At 38.4% G+C, this 20657-nt stretch overlaps 1 protein-coding gene across 1 annotated transcript in view; it reads right to left on the bottom strand.

Annotated features, from left to right (window-relative positions):
- LOC147818375 (uncharacterized) overlaps window positions 1-20657 on the bottom strand; it is a 109446-nt gene that overhangs the window by 67624 nt on the left and 21165 nt on the right. The gene's annotated exons all lie outside the window — the stretch shown is intronic.

Genomic DNA, 20657 nt, shown 5'->3' with positions numbered 1-20657 from the left:
AACTCAGTGTAAAGGTGAAAGTGTGGTGTTTGCTGTCCAAGGTGCTGAAACTAAAGAGGCCTAGATATACTATACATGTCATGTCAACTGAACATGTGACAAATGTACTGCTGAATTCACTGTGGGACATACATACAGGACAAAAATCTGTTTGTTGGATGACTGACAGGGCCATGGCTCCATAAAAAAAAAGCTTCTGTATTGTTTCTTTGGATTTAGGGGGTTTAATGAAATGATCAGGACTTTTACACATTTCACATGGTGAAGGTTGATTCTAATATTAGTGTCCATATTCCTAAATCTGATTGTTTTCGCCTTAAGACATAATTAGAATAAAGGGATTTTGTATTTCTTAACCACAATTATATTTTTGGCATTGTAGGGAAGTCTTTGAAAAAGCATTAAAATCTACTTACTGTGTTGTATTCTGTGTCTACTGTGTTCAACATGAACTCACAATATTATCAACTTGCACTACCCTTGATCACTTCATAGTTCTAATGGCACATGGTTGCACATGCAAATTATATGAATATCTGACATAATTTCAGCAATTTATGAATCATACATTCATCATTTAATTGTTGCTTAATGATATGCATGCGTCTAGCTTTTCAATATCTTAGTCATTAGAAACCATTTGGTTTACTTAGGGTGTCAAACTTGCATGGTGGCAATATCACAAGAATGTTTTTATCCTCAATTAGAGTTTTAAATAATGTAAATCCATATAAATCAAAACTCTAAACTAGAAGCTTAAAGTCCCAACAGAATGCTTTTTTTTTAAATTTTGTTTTCTTTTTTTAATGCAGTTATTTGAGCAAATCCCCTTACAACAAACTATTATTACAAAACTATTGCTATTAATAACAATAATACCACCATGTTGAGTTAGACTCTTCCAGAGAATTCCCAGATCATGTGTGCATATGAGAAGGTCACAGTATGGACTGAACAAATCTACTGTTATCGACCGGAGAATGTAAAAAGAATGAAACAGAGTGCACACTGTCTCTTGCTGTTAAATATTTACTTCAGTCTTAACATGAAAAAAAAATGACAAGTCCTGTGACAACTCCTCTTCAGGTAATCATGTATCCCTCTAAGTTATTGTTTATACTTAGTACAACCTGCTCCTTCCTCTGACACTAGATACTTAAGAAACTATATCCCACAGCCTTTACTGCTGAACCTCAGAATGTGTGGATGAATACTAAACTTAATATTAAACCATTTTTGGTCAGATTAACCAAGATTGCTTAAAATCTAAGATTGCTCCTGGCCAGTTTTTCCCCTGTGAAGTTTAGAAGCTGTGCTAGTTTGGAGGCTTCGTGCTGATTAAGTGACACAACACAGTACACCCCGATGAACAATGGGTGGGCTTATGTCAGTTTAATTTAGTTGAACCCATCAATGTCTTTGTCACATTCAGGTTTGCCCCTCCTCCCATACTTCAGAATAATCAGTTTCAGAAATGCAATGAAGAGACATTCTGCTGATATGATATAATATGATGAATAGCCCTTGCAGTTTTTACATCTCAACTTATTATTTAATACCATTATTATAGTTATCAAAGGAAACTAGCTAATTTCCCATCTAGTAATCCAACAGTCGAAGAGGATATGTGACAGTACCTAAAAATCTTCATTGTAGATCAAAGTCCCAGCATGTTTTGAACTGATTTTGACACCACTATATCCATTGCAGTCACAGACAGCTTTGCAACTCACCAGCTCTCCAATGGTTCACTCGCAGTCAAGTACTTGAAGCATCCACCAACGGGCAAAGAACCTGGCGGGCCCAGCACTGCATAGAACTCAATGAGGCTAAATGGATAAATGGTGCCATTACAGAGTCATTAGCCCTGAAGTGGTGGTGACACGTGACAAGTTCCCTTTGCAATAGTAGACATATTATTCTCCAGGGATCATTGAAGTTGTTATATTTCATAATTCTATTGGTCATAGAATTTAATTTGAAACTTTCCTTCTAACTTTGTTCATTAGGGTAATCTGAGATTTACTGTCACTGGGGGTAGTGAGTCTACAAAAATATCTTACATGGATCTTTTGTTAATTCTGCTGCGTTTCTGCCAACATAGATTCATTTCATTTCCACAATTTTCCATTGTAAGCAAGACCAAACAGCCAAAAATGATTTTTAAAAAAAAGGAAACAAAAATCAAAACACCTTTTGCGGTTACTTAAATACACCTTAGAATAAGCTTCATGTCAGCCGGGCTACATTACACAAGACAATATATGAGACTGGACAGACTGGATTCTCAATTACCCTTTCTGAAAATTTGTACTTGCATACTATCAAACAAGCCTTCATCAAACACACCAAAGAAGGCAAAGTACATCAAGTGAAATTTTCAGGTTGTTAGTTTAGATGTTCTGTCTGTTACTGCGGTGGGTTCAGGAGTACTGAGGATAAAAACTACATATACTAGCCATGAATGCCATAGCCATAGTGAACCATCAATACCACTGCAGTGGGTACACCTGTCTGTTGAAATGTGCACTGCTGTGTGTGTGTGTGTGTGTGTGTGTATGTGTGTGTGTGTGTGTGTGTGTGTGTGTGTGTGGTTGGGTGATGACAAGCAGAGTGTTGGAAGGATGCATATTTTACATTCCCCCATCTCCAGAGGGGAAGTGCTGGTGAGGAACTGTTGGCAAACTAGAAAGAAAGAGGGGGATTAAAAGAGGAGGCAAACAGACTGAGGAGACAGAAAAACTGGAAAGAAAGCAAGGTCTATAAATTATTTGAATTTATATACATTATTAAATTCTTTGAATGTTATCTGAAGTTCATTGCATAACACACATTCACAATTAAATCAAAATGCTCTGTATTTTAAGGCCATCAAATGCCTTCTGAACAGGTAACTACAGATTAAGAGCTCAAGATCTTCCATTTTGATTGCTTGTGTTTGTCGATCGTGGACGGTGATAATAAAACTGGTGAGAAAAACAGACTTCTCTCAGACTTGTAGAGATAAAATAAGGTATTCTGTTGTTCTGATTCCATACCTCACAGACAGGTTAATTCAGGGACGGTGTGCCTCAGGCAGAGCCGACAGGGACGACTGATTTACAGACAAATGAAGGTCTTATAGCGAATGTGGACTCAAATCAAAACTTTTGAAGTCCAACTGGAATTAGACTGCAAGTTTTTGTTGGGTTTTTTTCCTTGTTGTTCTTGTTGTTGTTTTCTGCTACAGCATACAAATTGGCTCTCTTAAAATCTCTAAATGGGGTGTAACCATTTTCGAATAACGTGAATGCTTCTAAGACAGACTTGCAATAATTTCCAACCCCTTTTTTCCCCACTATGTCAACATTCAGCCAAAATTATTCAGTAGACATCAGCAAATCAGCAGCTGTCAGTAGCATACTGAACAGTTTCAAAACGCACCTGCAAATGTCAACACCGGTCTGTTTAGATGCTAAATAGTTTGCTCCTTATTCTTCAGTGCCATCGCTATCAAACACTGTTTGTCCTTAGGGTGTAACCTACATCACAGGTTTGTTTACATTGCGTCTCAATGCCATCGCCTGTTCTGTCAGAGGCTTTGAGGATAAAGGAGGTTTTCTTCTTCCTTTCAGTAACAAGCAATGAATTTAAAAATTATATTGTGACATAGAAGTAACTGAAATAAATACATGTCTGTGGACTATTTAGATGTTACTGAGTGAACTATATGCCATGCTTTGTAATGAAATATGATAAAACTACACTTGTGTAACTAGATGTCAAATATCTGAGAAAATAAACACAACTTCAATTCAGAATAGTAAACAAATTGAACTTGATTCAGGGATATTCTGGCACTAATAAAACTAATACATACGTTTAGTCATAACAATGAAATAATTAAAAACTCATTTTACCAAGGTATAATAAGAGTCTATCTGAGAGACTTCTTAATGACTTCTTGTAAGGAGAATCAAGGACCAATATGCTAATATTCATGGCATTCAGCATTTAATTAGCATGTATTCCATATATTACTTAAATTATATCATTGTCAAGTACAAATATATTTTTATACTGTGCAGATTTGCCTCCATTATCCACATGACTACAGTAATTGTCCCATATCCTACATCAGCTCATACATAATACCCTTATAGGAGATAAATTTATCTGCCCTGTAATGATCTCAAATCTACTTCTTTGTTGGAAGCCATGGACTAAATCTTCCTCCTAGCTGCCCAGAAGACTGTTAGCGCTTGCTAGATTGACAGCCTACTAATGGCTGATCTCTAAGGCTTCAGCCACAGAGATGTTTCTGCCCAGTGTTAGTACATGCAGAAGCTTGTCACACTGTACCCAGACCTCTCCCTGCCAGAGTTATGAAGGAGAAGACAGATGTCCAAATAGCCAGCAGGTCCATCAGTCATGTGGGTTTTTTCTCTCGCACGGCAACGGAGGGAGGGTCAAGTGGGAAAAACACACATGAATGAAGATGACACCATTTCAGCCTCTCTGCTACTCTAATGAAAAACAAACTCATTTTCAGGAAGTTTTCTGGACAGATCTGAATGTAGAGACGACAACTTTTAGAAATCTTTGATTTCAAGCCATCAGACAACCCCCGAGTATTAAAAAACACAAAATATTTTAGCATGCAATGTCGAGTTCAGTAGAGATTCATGCAATTAAAAGGACAAGGATCAGATTTTTTTTTTTTCATTCCTCATATAAAATGGAGAAAAAAGAGACAAAATACATTCAAAGGTACAGCCTAGGTAGAGTTGTAGCTAAAAACACTCTGATACAGAGTTAATTCAGGGCTGTACCCTGTTTATACTATATATCATTGGTTGAGGTATAGCTCAATAAAGCAATAGCGTTCCTCGTTGACATCCTTATGACACTGGTCAAGGTGTCATATTCACAGATACATTATAATATTTGATTTAGACTTGAAGTTGTGGTAAAGTAAGCAATAAACTTTATTTTAAATGTTTGAGTTTTTCTTTTCTTTTAGTCAAGCTAAAAAAAAAAATAGTAATATGTGTATGTTGATAATTTATTTATCAATTGAAGAAAGCCCTACAGTGCTTTCAAGTTTTTCATGAAGGTGGATGTTGAAACTCATGAATGTGAAGTGAATGTCAAACTATTGATTTTAGCCATATGCAGCTTTTATAGCTGAGATGGAAAAACTGTCAACCCAAACCAGAGCTAATGTTAAAAGATACTTGTACATTAGTTTTCATACACAATATGCCTAGTATCCACTTTTTTTAATAAAAGATAACGATGACCATAGCTTAAGTACAATCACTCCGTGGTATAACTGGATCCAGGAAGTCTTTGCAGAGGCTTTCTAAGGACATAATAATGTTGTGAATAAACCATTTAAAACCTGCTGTGAAAAGATCACAGATTTCATCTTTTGTGTACAATAGACAGAAAGTTTTAAGCTTATTGACAAGGACCTTGAATGAGGTATACTGTATAATATGAGTAGTGCTACAGGTAATCTCACCACATGCGGTAATGTTGCAGTCAGTGTGTGGGTGGCTGCTCAGCATGCAGTTACCATATTTCTAATAGCCCATCTGGCACAAAAGCAAAGGACTGAGCACACTGAGGTTTCACACCTAATCACAAAGTTTAGCAGAGCATTAAAACAAAAACAAGTTTGAGGGTTTCTCTGAAGACATTCTTGAGAACTGCGTGAGATTCAAAAATCTGCCACACTGCTTTTGAACGACTTTGCTGAATTCTTAGTAGAGGAGAGTACTTGTCTGCTGGAGTGTAGCCTCTTAGGTCTCACTTTCACTTCACCATCAAAGTTTTGTTTAGTCATATCCACTTTTCTTATGTAACCTCTGCTTAAAAGTTCATTGTGATGTAAGTCGCATGGAATACAAAGGATAAATTATAACCATGGGCTGTAAGTATGTGATGCCCTTGAAAAACAGGTTGAGTTTTAATCAGTGTCTTTGCATGGAAGCGGCTGTATCTTGTACTATGGTAGGTTTCATTTACGTTTAATTTATCCACTGAGTGGATGAATTTATGTTGCAAAAAGCATATCTCGAGTCATCCATTGGCTCATACTAGAAAAAAAGTGTTATTTTATTTATTTTCCCATTCAAGTGAATCAGGTCTTAGACATTACGACTCGACTGTATAGTTCTATATTCTATAATAATTCATTTATGTCTATTATAGTATAATCACGTAAAGCTTGTTACAAAGGGAAAAAAGTCATCGTAACTTTGGTGCATTGTAACTTGTACTGCAAAATGTGTAGAATACTGAGTAACAGCCAAGCAGTTTGGACATCACAAATGCATTATTATGAGCACCCCGGTGCAGTGTGTTCAAGGGTAATTCAGCTATGAATCACTGAGGACAGAAGACTGCTGCTGCAATGCTCTCTGTAGGTCAAAACTTTCAAGCATGTTAAGACCTCTCCCCTAATAAGTATAGCCACAGCATAACACACACACACACACACACACAATATATATATATATATATATATGCGCCAAACATCAATATACATTTGGCTGTCTCAATATCTAATGTGTTCTATAATAAAAAACACTAACCCGTATCACATGAAATCACCAATAGAAATTTAGGTCAAATTAAGGAAGACTAAGTCTTGTAACTGCTGACTATGGGGAGCTCTCTCTGCTTTTACTGCTCTTGGCAAACCATGTAATTTCAACAAAAATGTAGGCCTTGTTTGTTTCTCACTCCAGACAGAAGAAAAGAATAAACATATGCAATAGGATTACAATGGAAAAGAAAACAAAGCAGCCTTAAGAGCAGTTGTTCAGTCTAAATAATTAAGCAGTGATTAGGATGTGGCCAAAGGCTGTCTGATGGGCTCAGTGGCAGGCTGTGGACTGGGATGAAGGTCTCCATTCACAAAATACGCATTATTGGAGCCAGCAGTGAAGAAATCACATGCCTTCCACTTTTCCATTTTCCACTTGAGAGCAACTCTTACTGTCCTTACCAATCTCTTTCTCCCTCTAACTCTTTGTCTACACATCTTTCTTTGTTCCTTTTCAGATTATATTTTGCTTCTCTATCTTTTTCATGTGTGTACCCACTCATCATTTATGTATTCTGCATCAGCACTGTGAAGACTTGCATTCCCCAGCTCTGGGCACGTTTTGAAACATATTACACTCATGATACTTTGTTTTCACATTCAGTCAGTCATTTTGAAATGTATTTCTTATAACCCAATATATTTTTTGTTTGCAGAGAGTCTTGGCTGCTCCATTGTAGAATGACTGGTTTTGCTAATGAGGTGCAAATTTAAGCTGTGATGATATTTTAATCACCCAATGCAAAAGGGGGGCTAATAGATGCCTGAGCTTGGCGGGAGTTTAGTACATGAAGCTGAAGCTTTGGTCCAAGATATATAATAGTTTTAGTAGATTTGCAAGTAAAATATACATATACAATTCCTTGTCCATGAGTAGCCGTGTCTATTACAAAACACCACATACACCTGTGTCTCATTATGAATCACAGCATGAGGGCAATCAGCAGAACAATACATCTAAGGAGAAAATTTGAAAGCAACACAAGTGAAGAACAGCAACATTACTGAACGTGAGGCTAAACCCTCAGTAAATTAAATTGAAAGAAGAAAAACAATATTGTTTGGAGGACTGAGTTCTTGGATCTGGGATAAAATACATTGCAGAGTGACAGAAGGTCAGTGAGATGGTGGATCCTGCCGGTTCAAAATTGTGTACTTTTAACAACGTAAAAGAAAACCCTGCCTGATTACAAAAAAGATGATGGAAAACACTTCAGCTGTTACTGTACAGAGCCAGTCTTAAAGTGAGTGGGGAAGGTGAGGGGAACTCTTTCCAATTGACACAAGCATTGTCAGTGGCATTATGCCTGAAACAAGGGTGACAAAAGGCCCAACTGCAGGTGGAGTTGGCCAATTGAGTCTATGCCAAATTGATTACAGCATAAATCAAATAAATGGCAAAACAATATCCCATGGCATTGCTTTACTGCAAAATATATTCAGCCTCGTGACACTTGTTAAATTTTTGACTTCATTTAGGACTTGTTGGTGGTGATGTCGACACCAGTCTCATTGAGGAAGGTGCAGTTAGGAGTGTTTGTGAATGTGTGTGTGTGTGTGTGTGTGAGTGTGTGTGTGTGTGTGTGTATATGTGTGTGTGTGTGTGTGTGTGTGTGTGTAGCAGTACAGGAAATCTGCCTCACAGACTGCCAGCAAATGTCCTGGTCCACAGGGCAGATTCTAACAGGTGCAGTGTTGAGAGCGCAGAGGGGGGAAACAAAACAAGCTCTAGTGAGGCATCAAGGCAAAGCCATCTCCCTCATGGTCTGTTCAGCTACAAAAAAAAAGAAAAAGCCATATGTTTTGCATTGTAGTGTGCTTACTGTGCGGACTAAGGGTCTGGCACTTGAGTGTATTGTAAGTATCTGAATGGGGCTGGAAGATGGAACTGACCCCAGACATTAATAAACCTGTAGTTAAACCAGCGGTAAATTTTTATAGTAGCGGAGAGTCATCGTACACGACTACACCTTTAAGTTTCTCCCTCATACTATTAAAAGAAATCAATCCATAATGTTTTGACCTCTGGTTTACACCAAGAGGGGCTTGTTACTGGAAGGTCACTGGTTCGATCCCGACTGGCAGGAAAATTGTGGGTGGAGAAAGTGAGAGAGCATCACTTACTCTTCCCTCATTATCCTGAGCAAGGCCCTTAATCCCCAACTGCTCCAGTGGCAAACACATCAGATTGTCACTTTGCTGGGCAGCTTCAAGGTGGGAATGTGTGGAAAGTAACTGAGTGAATATGAACAGGGTCATTTTGAACATGCTGAAAGGAAAATGAAATAATTACCCACAGTTAATTTGATTTTACAGGCTTTCTAGATTCTATTAGCTGTGCTCGATAATGCTGTGTGAATGTGCAAATAACTAAAGCAGATGTCTGAAGGAGAAAGGGTTCACACGTAAAAGATAGCAAACAGCGTGTCATAAATATTGACATCTCACTGTGACAGCTACAAAATCCAAAGTTCCTGTCTGTACCCCCTCGGCAAACACAGACACAGACAAACACACATACACACACACAGACTCGGGCACACGCAAACACCCTTTTGTGTCAACAGAAGATTCTGAGTTGTGTTGAAAGCTCATACAGTAGTAAGAGCGACACTCTGTCTTCTAGGGAAAAAAAAAAACTGACTGCCACAAAGAGATGCTGGATTTGTTTTCTGGGACCTGATTGAGCCGCCTGGTACTCCTGCAGCTCACTGTGCCACACATCTAGAGCAAAATCTAGTGCAGAATATAAACAGATGGCATTTGTATCATGACAATGACGATGATGTTTAAATGGCATGGGGAAAAAAAAGTGAAATTTCCAATGTGTAAGACAATACATTTACATTCTACTCTTTTTTTTATTTTTTTTATTTGATCCTTGTCTGATTTGATTAACTCACTCAGTAGCATCGGGCTCATCTCCTGCTCCTCCATTGCAGCTCTCATGTTGGTACGGGAGACTATAGCAACATCTTACATCTGAATGATGTTCGGATGACAGCTCAATCTCATAAACAACTGGGATGGGCTTGAAGTTATACAGCGCGGTCGGTGGGGCTGTGAGTGGCCAAATCACTTCATCGCATGTGCCAATCTTCTTCTAGCTCTAATGTAATTAGTGTGGATCTCCTCTGCCTGCTCTGGCCTTTTGTTGTTTGATAAATGTAATTAGATAAAATGAGCATCAGTAAGCTAAGGCCTCACTATGTCTGAGAAATGTGACGACAAAGTCATTGTCGTTAACTAAGTGGCTGGAAATGCGCTCGGCTCACTTCTCCTTGAAGTGAGGTTAAAAATCGTAACAGCACACAAACACTAACACACACACACACACACACACACACACACGATTGTTTTCCATATGGTACCATCTTTTTTTATGCAGTTAATTTTTTTGCCTGTGCTTCATCTTAGAGTTTTTCATTTGTTATCTAACTTCTCCTTTTGTTTTTTAAGTGTGCTTTCAAGAAGGATTAACTAAAGACTTTGCTAATGACATCCCAGGTTTAGCAGTTAGGATAGGGGGAGATAGGAGAGGTAAAAGAAGAAATTTTTTGCAACATTGCAAGGCCCATTGAACATTTTGGTATATAGTTTGACAGGAATAAACACTGCAATCAGCTAATAGCCATTTTAAGCCACTTGGGCGGCCCTTGAGCTAAAATCAGTTCAATCGTTGATGAAAAATTAAAATTTTTAAGTGTATTGCCCAATAGTGTAACAAAGGTAAACATACACAAATAGAAAGGAGTTTGGATACTTCAACTCATTACAGAACACACTATGAGCCCTTAGGTGGCACCACACTTGAAAACAATCAATAAAACATTCAAATGTTTTTGAGGGGAATCTTTGGACTCAATTTAACCATTTAACTGTGCCAGATGTTGGAAGAACAGAAGGCTGCCTTGATTATAATGGTGGAGCCTGACATGGTGCCATTTGAGGCTGTGTGAAAAAGATTGTGTAAGCTGTTATGTCAAGCTGTAAAGGTGCATTTACCTCCATGAGTGAGTGAAAAGGAAAATAATGAAGGGAATGATTATACAACAGATTAATTCAATTTTCAAATGTATCACCACTGCGATATAAAGATGTGGGATTGACTCCAACAGTGAGTCAAGTGGTATTAGAGATATTGATGTATTTGACACCATTAGGTGCCTTAAATATGAATCTATCCATGTAAGCTGCTTTTCAATTATAGGAACTTGATGACCCTGAACGACTGATTGATGCTGAACATAGTGACAATATTCAGAAAAAAGGTGGTTTGTTCTGTCTTGCTTTTTCACCGTTTTAAAAACTGGGAAGGATTGGATATATGTTCTTCACTACAGCCCATCCCCCACACTAGACACTAGGGATGGGCATTTTCAGTAATTTCAATATTCGAGTACTCTCATTACCTTATGAATGAGTGCTCCATTCCTTGCAAATTAGTACTTGATGACTCGCAAATTATACATATATATATATATTTTTTTTTAATTGTAAAAAAAGAAATACGGGAGGTCCGTGTCCCACTGGAAAACCAAGCAGAATGTTAAGCTTGTGGACATGGACCTCCCCGTCTAAGCCCACTGTTTGGCTGTCCAAGAACATGATATTCAAGTTTAACAATACATATCTTGCACTGCACGTTATTGTCGTCTTTTTTCTCAAAGTGTTTCCAGACATCACTTTTCCTGGTCACGGCTGCCATGTTGCATGTAACGCCAACTGAGTTGAACTATTGTAGCCAAAAACAACACGCACAGATGCGCAAGTAGTCAAACTACTAGCTACTAGAATAATGACGTCAATGAGTACTGTCTTGTTCCTTGCATGCTATCAGTACTTGCTGTCTTACTAGTGATTGCCCTTTTAAAGGCGCTTCTGCTGAGAGTCCTGAGGATAAGTGCAAAAGCTAGTCAGAGGAGATTGTACAGGTAGTTGACATTGCTCCACTCGTTTTTTGTGCCTCACTCGGGTGGAAAGCTAGCACAGGAGTCCTCAGTTTTGTTACTGCCATAGAGTGAGGCAGCACTTTTCACAAAATCAGTAACAGCATCATCATTCTTGGTAATTTTGCCATCTACGGTAAAGAACCCAAAACACAGACATCAGATGCTTCGGTGTTTTCATTGTGTTGTCCAATTGACATGGCTTTGTTCATTAATGTCTTCCATTTTTATGAGTTTAGCTTAGTTTACTGACAGGTCCATAGGACATGCAATAGCCCAAGCTAATAGTGAATTTCATGAGCGCCCTTAACTACTTCAAATGGCCTATGTGCTTGTAGACTATAAATATTGATTTCAAACAAGTTATTACAGTTTGAATATTTAATTTTTTCAAACAAATGTTTAAAGTTCAAAGAAAAAGTGACAGCTCTAGTCCTTGTCGATGAACACACTAGCACAATCGTATCAACTGTATTTTCATATTGTTATGTTGTCATTAGAGATCACCAATGGACCGTCAGCTTTCTTCATTCATTTCAAATGTCAAGATAGCCTCACAGCACAGATGCTGTCATTCACATGTATTTTGTTCATTTTATCAGACAATGTAGTATTAAATTAATAAGCGTGTCTGCAGCAACAACTTGCATCAGAGATTATTTTCCTCCCACCTTGTCAGTCTTCAGGTGTGTCTGTCTCTGTCTATTCACAGGTGATTTTTAGGCTTCAGATAGAGATTTGAAAAAAAGGAACCAGTGGATACACACACACACACACACGCAGAGACTAGAATCAAGCAGTAGCATCAGGCATACAGAGAATGGAGATCGCTCAACACACTTGTCAGGATTATCAGATGGACGAGGGAAAGCAAACGGGCACAAGCAGGGTACAGAGAGAATTGAACTGGTGGTTACTGCTTTTTTGTTGTGTTTGCATCCCACAAGTACCTGGAACTTGATTTAGTACCACCTCCTGAATTGTGCTGAAATTTAGCTCTCAGAACCAGTCTCCAGTGTGGGCGGAGGCCAGTGGAAAGAAAAGCAGACACCAGGTCAACGGGCACAATTTGAGTTACAAGTCGGTAAGTTCCTATGGTGGAATGAGTTAGAATGCACAGAAGAGTCTACTGTGAAGTCTTTACTCCACAGTAATTTATGCAATGTCAAACCATATGGATAGAATAGGTACTTCAGAAAACCATATGGGTAGCTATGGGCAGAAAAAAAAGACACATTTATCTGTAAATGACTGCCAACAGAGGTCTGTTATTTCCCCCCCGAATGACATTTTTCTAATGTGCATGTGCCAAATCCAGCAGTGATACAGTAGGTTCAAAGCTGCTCCTGAGGATTAATTTGACTGGGTGGATAAACCTGACTGTGCAGTTGCACAGATAGCCAGCAGTGATGTTGGAGGGTAAACACTGCGTGAGGGATGAACTCAAAATGATCCCCAAGTAAGATAGTACAATTATATCCAATCAGAATTAATGCTATGCAGGATTAACTGGAAAAAAGGTTTATCCTTCAGTCTAACGCATGCAGCGCTACATGATTAGCATTTGTGTGATCTCTGTATTAATATCATTGATTCTCTTTTTTATTTTCTATATATTCCAGATAATTACTTATCTGTATCCATGCTGGGATTGGCAAGGTAGCAAAAAGCTAATGGAACTGGCTACGCTCATAAACAACATGATCACATGCAGTTTAGGCAAACCTCTCAAGAAAAAAATATGTTCAACTTTTTTAAACTGAAATGCTATGTTGGAAGGTTCTTCAGTCTGGTTCTAAAGAAATGGGAGACACAAACGCAAATGCAACTACTGTTGTGTTTGATTGACTGGAATCTGGGATTTAAAATCTGTGTGCAATGCTTTGTCTCAGTACTAATGAAGCTAGCTTGTCTGGTAAAACATTGGGACATTAAATTATACGGCAATGAAATCAAAGTGTGAGACCATCTGTTAGTTTTAAGTTCTTTAGTCTGTACATTTTTTTCTTCATAGCCAATTTGGGTCCTTACTTGAAGTAAACACCTTTTTTTCTCTAACGTTCCTCGGGGCACTGCACAATTTATACCACTAACAAGCATAAATTACATCGGGGACTAGAAACCATTTGGCTCTCCATGAATTCTTGCTTTTGCAGTATTGAAAAGAGAGAATTGCAGAAGCATTTCCTTAGCCATTTTGCATTTTGAAAGGTAACACTCGAGGATGCCAACACCGTCAGCATCAAAAGGCTGAGACTAGGAATGTTGAATAGTCTTATATGAGACACATCATTTCAATTTTCCACAAATAATGTGTGTAACAAGAGTGATGGATAATTCCCCATCTTCTGGAAGTCTTTCATGGGAAGACGCTTAGTCAGACCTAGCATTTAACCAATCCAGTGGCAAGAAGATGAAAACGGATGAGGCAGCACGACGAAACAGTAATAATAACAGAGCTGAAAAGTTGTAGTTTCTCAATTCATGGAAAGTTTGGAAGAATTCTTCCTGACAGTAAAAGAGACTTAATGATAACTTTGATTTCAACCACACAAGACAATCCCAATAATCACTCTAAGAGGACTTTATCAATCATTATGACTCAATAGGCTTGTGACTGTAAACCACATTGTCATACATGTTTGAAAAAGATTTTATCAAAAGAATGTCTAATTTATATGCCAATTGCCTTCAATCCAATGTTCCGATCTCTATTGCTCATCTTCCCTACGGTATATCTAAATCCCTCAAAGCCTTTGTGCTACCTGCCTGGTAGGAAGGCAAACATCCCATCCTTTCCATACTGTTTCACAAACTTGGCAAGTGCGGTGTTTGTCATCTTACGTGTGCAGAATTGAAACTCAGAGATAAGGCAGGGGACATGAAACACTCAAGTCCAGCCTTGGCAAACACCTGATCGAGGTTTTTTTTCCCCCATTTGCCCACAGCATCTCTGCACAATGGTCAATTTGATTGTCTGTGTGCACTTTTGACTTTGTACATCATTAAGTATGTATTATCAGTTTAATTACAGGTTAATAAGCTGATAAACAGATTCCATACATGAGGTAGTATTCATAGTCTGTACAGTACACTTGAACAGTTTATTCAGGGTGTACTGGCATGATATTTTGTTATGATATTTTATAAAAACCTGACAATATGCACCACTGAGCTAAAAAATGGACTGTAATATCAACTGAATCTTATCAGTTAGCTGTGTAAGCTGTATGGCATGGAAGCACAGCACCATGCAGTGTTTTGTTGAGGTATGGTGGTCTCTCTCAGTCCAAAATAATGAGCAAGTTGTAGATACCAAGAGAATTTTCTTCTTGCTTTGATTTGAGTGGCTCTTGAGTATTTTTTTTCTTCTTTTTTGGCCACAAACAGTCAATGGAGTTTCTCTGACTGGCATTTGCTATGACAACAAGCCATGAACTTGTGATTGTGACCAATTCTCATGAGGGGTGGTGGCTTTCTTTGCTGTGAGAGCTTGACACAACCACTAGGAGACATCGCAGTCAGAAATTTCCAAGTCCCTTACATAAGAGCATTAAGTGGGCCTTTTATTTTTTCATTTTGCACTGAAACTCATAACATTATTTTAGAAAACTATGAATGGTGAAATTTTTGCACATTTTATCCAATAGAGAGCAATAAAGAATTTTAGACTAAAATGAAGAATAAAGAATCTTTTATTTTCATTCAGACGCTGGTTCAAGTATCATGCATCAAACACTGAATGCATTGAAATTCAAACCTTTGAACAAATTTTTCGTCATCTTATTCACTAAAGTCTAAACCAATATTTCCTCCCAGTTAACCTTGCAGGTTTGCTACCCACTTACATCTCAGATTATACTGTATGTCATTATCCTTGTTTAAGCCCTCTATCATATATTACAAGACAATTTTGTTACTGTTACTTAATGAACACATCTTTCAAATTATTAAAAAATGTATAAAGTCTAGGTTCACAAGTCTTACCAGTCAAAAATTGATGCTGTCCCAAAAACAAATTAGGTTCATTTCCTAGAACTCTGTCATCACCATCACCCACCCACACAGTGTGATGTCTGGCCAGGTGGCAGAATCGTTCTTCAGCGACAGCTTTGAAAAAATCTTTGGATCTGGTCCTCATTTTCTGCATTTACAAGAAACGTCAGAGCAGCACGATTATGCTGTGGTACACACATCATTTACAATGACAGTATTTTTTTCACATTTCATGCCTTTCTGTCACTGTATATCTGCAATTAACCTTGGTAATCACTAATTTATATGTGGTGCATTCCTTAGCTTATAAATTGTATTAAAGAGACCTCCATTACACTGTCTAATGCCATCCTTTTCACGAGACACTGAACATGGTACCCCTCAAATCATCTGCAGCTGTCTACAAGTACACAGTGTACCCGGTGCCCACCCCACCCTCTTTGACTTTAGTAGCAGTAACAATCGATTTATATGATCCATTCTGCTCATATGCCTCGCTGCAGAACCAGTCTTCATCATCCAGAGGTGCATGTTCTGGGTTTGTGCATGACAGATGAAACCCGGGGACCTCCGCAGAAATTGCTGCAGCATTGCACCATAACCACCACCTCTATTTCAAATGAGAAAATTACCGAGGTGATTTATATGACAACACAACTGTTGTTGCATTAATTAAATTACATGTTGCATCAGTTAGAAGCATCTTAATTTGAATCGTCTCATATTCAACTGCAAAACCTACCTTGGTCGAAAACAAAACGGGAGTGTTTTGTTCCTCTTGTTCTATTCATGTCCTCTTTGTCTGGGGTATATATGTGCCTTATATACCCTGCTTTTCAGTAGCCCTGTCATTTGTCAACTGTCCTCTTCAAGGAAATCCTCAGCTGTTTATTCAACATCTTTGACATTGTGCAGTGTATCATCAGTGTATGCAACATACTCTGCAACCTACGCCACTGTAACAAGCTTGAGGGAGTAGAAGGTGGACTGCTGTTCATTATGCAAACACACATTATACATAATATCCTCATTCTTCATCTAGATTGAATATTGGTAAAAAAAAAATATCCTTTGTGAGCACCTTGTAAATTCTCTATCTGTCCCTAGCGATGAGTGACACTGAGTGTCTAAAGGTAATAATTTGTGTGTTTACCTGCTGGAGGACAATTTCGTTTTGGAACTCAGCAAGAGCATCCACCAACTGATCCAAATACAGAACAGGAGTTGCACCGTTGCATCTGGCATGAAAATGGTGGACCATGTGCTCCATGCTCACGCCATCTCCACAGCATAGGACAGGCTGCTGAACATTATGGACAACCAGCATGAATCCCTGGCATCCAGCTATGATTTCCAGAACTCCGGCGTTGGTACTGGGGCTGGACAAGACCACACTAAGGCTGTCCTATTCAGGGAGGAAAGGCCAGTGTGACTGAGGTTTCTCAAGAGAGAAAAAGCATGTTTTCAGTGTTGACAACTTTCCCAAAGGACCTATCTGCTAAAGCTTGGCCAACATTTCCTTTTTAAAAGTTTAATCATAGTAAAAATAGAGCTAGATTGTATGGAAATTATATAAATTCACTAGCAAAGAACACCTTAATAATAACAACAGTCTGGCAATAGCTTTTGTGTCTCTCCTAGAAACTGGATGAAAGTAATAAACCTGTCCGCACATGGATGAGTAAATGAACTTATAATTAATCTCAAATAAAAAAAATTAAATTAAAGATTAAACCGAAAACATGACCAAACTTAAACTTTTAGAAATTAGATCTGACTTGCTAGAGATCAAAATCCAACAGATGTGCCTGGGTGTCTTCTGGATACATGAGAAATCCATCATTTTTCACTCGGTGCAAGAGAAACAAGCCTCCCTGAAAGTTACTTGCCAGCAACGGAGGGGGCTCTGACCCGAAAACACAGGGTCAAAATACAGTTCAACATTATCTGGCAGAAAACTTCACTCCCCAGTCAGATACGTGCAAACACATATTTTTTGGTCATAACTTGAATAGTTATTTCTACCACTTACCTCGCGATCGCCGAAAACAAAAGATAAAAATGATTACCACCAGGGTAATTTTTTCAGAGCAATACAATCCTCCTCATAATAGTCTTTCTTCATAATATTACAAACTGGTATGCAGTGTTTTGGTGTCTGATAAACCATCAAACTGATCATTTATTACTCAGACTGGACTTGTGAGATCATATTTCATTGTCTCATCAGTAGATGAAGCAACACATTCCTACCAGCAGAGCCCCTTTAATTCTTAATCACCTATATCTTCTTACTATGAGTAATGTATCCCTGATGAACACACAGTTGACTGCCAAAGTTTGGGTTTGGGTTATTTCACATGAGAGATTTCTATTTTTCTTGTTTTAGCTGTGTGGTTTGAAGTAGGCGAGGGAACACTTAAACCAAACTGTGATGACATTTCTAAGCCACTGTCAATCCAATCTGATGAAACCATACCCACGCAGAGATGATAAAGCAGGTTTGTTGAGTACTGGAGTGTTAAATAAACCTAAGAATTAAGGAATATTTAATGTTTTACAGAGGCTTTGTGGCACTATTTGTAGCCATACTTCTTTACAACAGTCATTACAAGCAAAAACTGGTTCCTCTTAGGGAAATGTAAAAATAGGATGTTTTAATGATTTGAGGAAACAACCAATGTCATCCTCTTTTCTGGTGGGCACAGTCTTCCTCAGAGATATTTTTGAGGTAATATAAACATCTCTAAAAACAGTGGAGACCAGTCACACAAAATTAGCACCACTGAATGCAGTTGATTGGCTGAACCAGTTCTAAAGTCACAGCTAAGCTAACCTTAACCACTCTTTAATTACAGCCTCTGATTAATTCTTACACTCACATACAGATTAATTTTCTGGGGCGAATGAAGGATCGACTGCCTGTTGTGTTAAAAGACAATGAAGCCTTTCACCTCAGCATATTAGAGCATTTGAGACACTTAGTGACACAGTATTACCCTGATATTCAGAGACTATTTTCAATGTGTTGCATAAGCCCATTAGGTAGCAAAATGATTTGTTTGTTTGCGTCTGTTTTTTTTTGGTTTTTTTTTCAAAAAAATCCAATAACTAAGGCATTAAACTAAGCAGCAGTATCTGAATTTCACTGCCCACAATAGATCCAGCACCGCAGTATTAATTTGCTTAACTGCTCAATTAAAATGCATGTTCTGTTTTCATTGTTGTGTTTGGAACCTACACAAACATACACCACTGTCTGGGAAGAAACTGAATAAATAAAAGGGGAGAAAAAATGCAAACAGTCTGGGTGTTAGAACGATACACAGCAAATCCGTCCTGCAGACTCTGCTTCAGGGGTGCTTCGCAACAGTGGAACAGAGAAATTTGTGACTGCAACTATGGACGTATCATGAGAATGTGAATGCTTAGGGGAAAAAAAGTCTGCTTCTTGTTTTTTTATTGCATTTGTGGATGTGTTTGGGTGGATTCGTGATGGTGGAGATGTTTGCGTGTTCACATGTCTGTTACCGAATATGACAGGCATATGTAAGAGTAAACATCTGGGTGCAGACAACAGGAAAGAATTTAAATTGACAATTGTGAAAGCTTTGGCTATTCTGGTTAGATATTCCCTTCAACACTCAGGAAGAACTTGGATGGTTTCAAGCCCAGTGCAGTAATGCATTTTCAAGAGACGCATCTGTCATAAGCTTTATATCTCTCTGCGACTGCGGCCCATTGAGCAGCATCTCTGCACCACAGCTTGATCCATGGTCATTCCTCCCCTCTTTCTGCTCCCCGTCCACCCCACCCCCCGCCTTTTTCTCTACACCTGCCCCTCCAATCATGGATGATCCTGGTTGATGGTGACTTCACCAAGGCCAGTATCGAATGCATTACTCTTAGGGTCAGAGCTGAGGGAGTTTTGGCCGGTCAGATATCAGCCTCAAGTAATATAGTGTGTTTTACAGCACAACAGCTTCTTGAAAATACGAAGACCTTGCAGTCGTTCATGGAAGATAGCAGTTTTTTAAAACTGAAAGGTAATGCAAGTCATGGATCCACTGTGACATTTCATTATCGCTTTGAGAAATATCACAGTAATGAAAGCACTTTGTCTTGATAGAGTAACTTGGCTGGTGTAGTTTTATATTTCACATTTTAAATACATACACCTTATGCTTTAAGACCATAGTCCTATTCTGCATAATTGTCAGGCATACCCTTTAGATAATACTGAATGACCTTTCGCATACTGGCAAGCCTTACTCTCTGGGTAATCTAACCCATCAACATTAAAATCATTTACCAGGTGGGGGGCTGATAAAGCTTACCTAGCTTTGATGATACCACAAGGGCAGCAGCAAATTTGCAGATACAAATCAGAAAATGATTTTGCATTAGCAATCATCCCTGGGTATTTGCAAATGCCCACGGGGGGGGGGGGGGGGGGGGGGGGTGCAGAGGAAAAATATGATTATATGCCATATTCTGCACTTCAGTCAGTTTTTAATTGAAGGAAAACTGGCATTTAATTAACAATTGACCAAAAGGAAATGAGTTTTATTGATTTGTTTGCTAAGGTACAACATTCATCTATGCATGTGCAGCTCACTAGTTCAGTCCTCAGAGGGAACAGACAGAAACCGAGTTGTTTATCAGCAAATATTGTAGCAAACACTTTGAATTCTTTGGTGAATATTCAATATACAGACACATGCCCTCAGGGAAGGGAATGAGTGGCCTGAATAATGGTGGAGAGTCTAACAAATTTATATACTCAACATCTTGACATCTACTAGGACAATACATCGAGCAAATTCAAGTCCTGCTTTTATTGAAAATGGCTTAATGTTCAAATTCAGGGACAACTATCTGAGGTCTGTGGCTTTTCATCATGTTTTATTAAAAACATAAAATTCTGTTATGTTAGCTGTTACATGTCCTCCAACTTTAAATGATGTGATAAGATGAAGAAACACTGATTTAACATTTGAAAGACAAGCATGACCATGGCCCACATGCTACATTCAGTATCTAGTTGCTCTTGCTCTTCATCGGTAGTGTCAGATACAGAAACCACACAGTCAGCAACAGCTCTGAGGACTCAAGGT

This window comes from Seriola lalandi, unplaced genomic scaffold (genome assembly GCF_002814215.2).
Source record: "Seriola lalandi dorsalis isolate HSWRI2012SDOR001 ecotype SW California unplaced genomic scaffold, Sedor1 jcf7180002054606, whole genome shotgun sequence".
In the NCBI taxonomy this organism is placed as follows: Eukaryota; Metazoa; Chordata; class Actinopteri; order Carangiformes; family Carangidae; genus Seriola; species Seriola lalandi.
The sequence above is the reverse complement of the archived record's forward strand: the minus strand, read 5'-3'. Positions and strand labels throughout refer to the sequence as shown.